Genomic DNA, 6165 nt, shown 5'->3' with positions numbered 1-6165 from the left:
CATATATTGATATTATGAAGTCATTATTGTATAGATTTGATTGAGTTGGAGCCGAATTCGAGAGGGAAAGCGGTTGTTGTGGATTGATTTGGCCGTGGAAGTTTGAGGTAAGTGTTTGGTCTGACCTTAGCTTGAGGGAATAAGAGTTGAGTCTTATTTGCTACTTGCTAATTGTCGAGTACGATGTATAGGCATGGTGACGAGTATCTATACATTGGTGTCTAGCATGACCGTGAGTCCTTATATTGCAAATATCCTGGTTTTGTTATAACTTCCATACTTAATTGATGATTTCTATATGTGGTAAAGAGTATGTGAAAGGAAATTGTGATCTTTGAACTTCGTGGAGCGTTGGCTCGAGTTGAAATACAAATTGTGAAGGTATGTGAGATAATTAAATCTTTGGAGCATTGGCTAAAGTGATAATGTGAACTATGAGATGAAAGTGAAAGAAAAAGAAAGAGTTATTGGTTTATTCTTTTGCCAGGACGTTTCGTTGTTTTGTTGATTTTCTCCCTTGCCGGGATATGGAAACTCATTGATATTGTTCCCTTGCTGGGATTTAACTGTTTAATTGAATTTTCTTGCCGGGATTTCTATCATTATTTGTTTACTTCCTTGCCCCTTATTTGTGATTGTTGTTTGGGTAAGGAAGAGTGATAAAGCACGAAGGGTGATGCCGTACATTGTTTGATATTGTGAGGAAAGAGTGTAAAGCATGAATGGTAATGCCGTGCACTGCTTGATATTTTGAGGAAAGGGTGTAAAGCATGAAGGGTGATGCCGTGCCGCACGATGTACCATTCCTGACAATTTTATTGATTATATGGTGAAGAAAGAGAGTAAAAGCACGAAGGGTGATACCGTGCATTTGTTGATTTTTGATTTCCTTGTTGATATCCAAGTTATGTTGTTTCTTTCATTACCTGCTGTTATTTGATTATTTCGAGGTATTAGATTTCCTTACCCTATTTGCCTTGTGATTGTTGTTTGGGTGAGGAAGAGCGTAAAGCACGAAGGATGGTGCCGTGTATTGTTTTGGTGAGAACGAGAGTAAAAGCACGAAGGGTGATGGCGTGCAAATTGTTGATTTCTGCTTCCTTGTTGATATTCTAGTTATGTTGTTTCCTTTCTTACTTGATGCCTTTCTATTCAGAACTATATTCACCCCCACAACATGTTTCCCCTACCCGCATTGACTGGTTATTCCTGTATCTTTTCCCGCTGTATATATATATATATATATATATATATATATATATATATATGAACTGCACATGTTTATTTGGAGTCTGGTCCTAACCTTGTCACTACTTCGCCGAGGTTGGGCTGGACACTTACCAGAACATGGGGTTGGTTGTGCTGATGCTACACTCTGTGCTATTTTGCATAGATCCAGGTTTTGGATAGCAACAGCAGTAGCGCGGGAACCAACCTTCAGTCCAGCGAGACACCGAGGTAGCCTTTCAGGCGTCCGCAGGCCCGACGTCTCCTCTATCTTTATTTCGGTCTGTTATCTCTTTGTACTCGAGGCAAACAATTTATGTTTTCTTTCAAACAGTTGTATTTAGCACTCTTAGTAGTTCATGAGTATTGTTACACCAGTCTTGGGTGGAGGCTTATGTTGAATTCTTCCGCATTTCTATTCAGCTTTTCGTTAATTTAAAACTTCCGCTTATTTAGTTAAATCAGTTGCTTTTATTTTAATGCTGATAATTATTAGCAAGGATTATGTTGTTAATGATAAAGTAATTAATGTTTGGCTTGCCTAGATCCCAATAGTAGGCGCCATCACGACTCCTGAGGGTGGGAAATCCAGGTCGTGACAAGTTGATATCAAAGCTCTAGGTTACATAGGTCTCACAACTCACGGACAAGCTCAGTAGAGTCTGAGGGATCAGTACAGAGACGTCTGTATTTATCCCCAGAGGCTACAGAGTTAGGAAAATTTCCCATTTGTTCTTTCTTATCGTGCGGATTGGTTCCTCAAATGCTAATTGAATTTCTACTCTGTTCTTTCGCAGATGGCAAGAACACACGCTTCCTCATCTACCGCTCATCAGCCCAAGCCCCCAACAGCAGCTCCCACCAGGGGCAGAGGCCGAGGCCGTAGGGGCAGAGCTCAGCGCCGCGCAATAGCACCAGTGGCGGAGCCTCAAGTTGATTTTGAGGAGGAGGTTCCAGCCTCAGAAGTTCCGATGGGCCCAGCTCAGGTCCCAGAGGGGTTCACTGCTACCCCAGTTCTTCAGGATGCTCTGGTCCGATTGGTAGGCCTCATGGAGAGTGTCACCCGAGCGGGTTTGCTTCTTGTAGCACCAGCCACTTCTCAGGCTGGAGGAGGGGCTCAGACTCCTGCTACGCGCACTCCAGAGCAGGTAGCTCCCCAAGTTCAGATTCCAGTGGTTCAACCAGTTGTGGCGGTTCAGCCGGGTGTAGTAGCTCAGACCGGCGATGGAGCGGCTATGTCTACTAATGCTTTGTGGAGGCTGGATAGGTTCACCAAGCTCTTCACTTCTATATTCAGCAGTGCATCTACTGAGGATCTCTAGGATTATCTGGATAGTTGTCATGAGGTTCTTCGGAACATGGGGATCGTTGAGACCAATGGAGTTGATTTTGCTAACTTTCGTCTGTCTGGATTCGCCAATACTTGGTGGAGGGATTATTACTTAGCTAGACCAGCCGGTTCGCCATCTTTGACTTGGGAGTAGTTCACATCGCTATTTCGGAGAAGTTTCCCCCCTGACTTAGAGAGAGGCCTTTCGGAGGCAGTTTGAGTGCCTTCAGCAGGGTTCCATGACGGTCACTCAGTATGAGACCAGATTCATTGATCTAGCTCGCCATGCTCTTGTTATACTTCCCACCGAGAGAGAGAGAGAGAGAGGGTGTGGAGGTTTATTGATGGTCTTATTCAGCTGATTTGTCTTCAGATGGCCAAGGAGGCCGGGAGTGAGATCACATTTCAGGAGGCAGCCAATGTGGCCTGCAAAGTTGAGATAGTTCTGTCATAGGGAGGTGGTCATGGGTCGGATAAGAGGACCCGTCATTCAGGCAGATTCAGTGGTACCTTGTTTGGAGGTACAGATTCATATGGTAGATCCCATCCTCCTAGGCCCTTTCAGTCAGCTCTCCAGGTCTCTTATGGTACTTCAAGTGGTCGTGGTTCTCAGATGCACTATTCTAATCAGCAGCCTTACAGTGCACCACCAGCTCCCATTACTGCACCGCCACTTCAGAGTTTCTGAGGTGGTCATTCAGGTCGACAGGGCCATCAGCTTTAGTAGCCGAGGGCTTGTTACACTTGTGGTGATCCCGGTCACATTGCCAGGTTTTGCTCTCGAGCTCCAGGTAGCTCTCAATATCAGGGTTCTCGTGCTATGGTTCAGGCACCAGGTGTTCCACAGCCCGCCCAACCAGTTAGAGGTGGGGGTAGAGGTGCTAGAGGTGGAGGTAGAGGTCCTAAAGGTAGAGCTCAGGCCGCCAGAGGTGGAAGCCAGCCAACAGCAAGCCATCCCAGAGAGGTAGTTTAGGGTGGTGGGGCACAACCTCGATGTTATGCTCTTCCAGCTAGGCCCGACGCCGAGTCTTCAGATGCAGTCATTACAGGTACTATTCTGGTTTGTGATAGGGAGGCTTCAATGTTATTTGATCCAGGGTCTACGTATTTGTATGTGTCCTCTTATTTTGCACCGTACCTGGTTCTGCCTAGTGATCCACTAAGTATTCCTATTTATGTGTCTCCACCGGTGGGTGATTCTATTGTGGTCGATCGAGTTCATTATTCCTGTATTGTGGTGATTGGGGGTCTTGAGACCCGTGTTGATTTGTTGCTTTTAGATATGGTTGACTTCGATGTTATATTGGGGATGGACTGGTTATCACCTTACCACGATATCTTGGACTATCATGCCAAGACTGTGACCTTAGCCTTACCGGATTTGCCCCGTTTAGAGTGGAGAGGGACTCCTGGTTATTCTACCCGCAGTGTTATTTCGTATGTGAAGGCTAGACGTATGGTCGATAAGGGGTGTTTGGCTTATTTGGCTTATATTCGTGATTCCAGTGCTGAGGTCCCCTCTATTAATTTTGTGCCTGTGGTTCGCGAGTTTCCTGAGGTTTTTCCTTCAGACCTGCCGGGTATGCCACCTGACAGGGATATTGACTTCTGTATTGATTTGGCTCCGGGCACTCAGCCCATTTCTATTCCGCCGTATCGCATGACCCCGCTAGAGTTAAAGGAGTTGAAGGAGCAGTTGCAAGACTTGCTTGAGAAGAGATTCATTAGACCAAGTGTTTCGCCTTGGGGTGCGCCAGTATTGTTTGTTAAGAAGAAGGACGGGTCGATGAGAATGTGCACTGATTACCTGCAGTTGAACAAGGTCACAATCAAGAATAAGTACCCACTGCCGATGATTGATGATTTGTTCGATCAGCTTCAGGGTGCCAAATTATTTTCAAAGATAGACTTGAGATCTGGCTACCATCAATTGAGCATTAGGGCATCCGATGTCCCTAAGACAGCATTCTGCACTCGGTACGGGCATTATGAGTTCTTGGTTATTTCATTCGGGTTGACAAATGCCCCAGCAGTGTAACGACCCGACCGGTCGTTTTGAGTTCTGGCGCATCATTCAGCAGTTTAAGGCGATGAGCGGCTTCATCTCAGGTATATTGACTTGTGTGTATGGTCAGAATTAAAATTCAGGAAGTTTGGAGTCAATCTATATGGAAATTCTCATTTTGAAAGCTTAAAATTGAAGAAATGAACTAGGATTGGAATTTTGAGTAAACGACCTCGGAATTGGGATCCGAAGGTTCCAGCAGGTTCGTATGATGATTTCGGACTTGGGCGTATGCCCGGATCGGGTTTTGGATAACCCGGGAGCATTTTGGCGCCTATTGTGGAAGATAGCATTTTAGAAGAAATTACATCAGTTTGGTTTAAAATGCATTTCAGTGTTATTGATGTTCGTTTGGGATTTCGAGACTGGGAGTAGCTTCGTATGGTGATTCTGGATTTGGGAGCGCGATTGGAAGTGAATTCGCAGGTCCGTAGGTCATTTTGGAACCGTTCGGCTAAAGATGGAAACTTGAAGGTTTATGAAATTTGATATCGGATTCGAAATGCGAATTATATGGTTTGGATAGCTTCGTTAGGTTATTTGGGACTTAGAAGTGTGTCCGGAATATCTTTGTGTTGAAATATATGAATTATGGGAAAAATTTGAAAAATTTTGATATTTAATATTGTTAAAGTTGACTTTGGTCAACATTTTTGGGAAACGGACTCGGACCCGTGATTTTTCGGTCTCGAATGGTCCATAGAAAAATATGGGAGTTGAACGTGTTTCCGGAATCGAATTCCGAGGTCCCAGGCCCGAGAAATGAATTTTTTCGTGAAATTGTTTTTTGAAAATGTTTAAGGAAAATGAAAATGAAATTTGATCAGAAAGTAATGGTATCGGGCTCGTATTTTGGTTCCGACGCCCGGTACAGGTCATATATGTTGGTTAAGCGCTTCCTGTAAAGTTTGGTTACAAACGGACGTTGTTTGACGGGTTTCGACCTTAAATTGGAAAATTTGAAAGTTTATGAAATTTGAAAGAATTCTTGGATTTAAGGCTCAAATCATTGATTTTGATGTTATTTTGGCGATTTGATCGCTCGAGTAAGTTCGTGTAATGTTTTAGAGTCAGTGTTCATATTTGGTTTGGAGCCCTGAGGGCTCGGGAGTGTTTCAGAGGTGTCTCAGAGTGATTTCGGACTTGGAAAAAATTGCAGAAAATTCTGCTGTGCCCAGAAAATTTTAGGTGCGAGTAGTCCAGTTTGGAAGCTCATATCTTGTAATCTATAAGAAAGAAAAAAAAATGCAAAACACTAAAGTTGTAGCCCATACATTTTAGTTTTCGCAAAGTTAAACCATTTGCGATTTGGATATCATCTCAGAAAGTTACGATAGATCGAAAAGGGCTGCTGGAGCAATTTTGGCAGAATTTACGATGCAATTTAGAAGCTCATAGCTCGGGATATATAAAGAGTTATATGGTGTACAACCTATCAAATTAAATATCTTTGAGTGTAGTTTCTAAATCTTCAAACCGTTTGTCATTTGGATATTTATACAAGACGTTATGGGTGTTTAAACAGAAGGTGTCCGACAAGGAA

This window comes from Nicotiana tabacum, chromosome 20 (genome assembly GCF_000715075.1).
Source record: "Nicotiana tabacum cultivar K326 chromosome 20, ASM71507v2, whole genome shotgun sequence".
NCBI classification, from domain to species: domain Eukaryota; kingdom Viridiplantae; phylum Streptophyta; class Magnoliopsida; order Solanales; family Solanaceae; genus Nicotiana; species Nicotiana tabacum.
Note: the sequence above shows the minus strand (reverse complement) of the source record.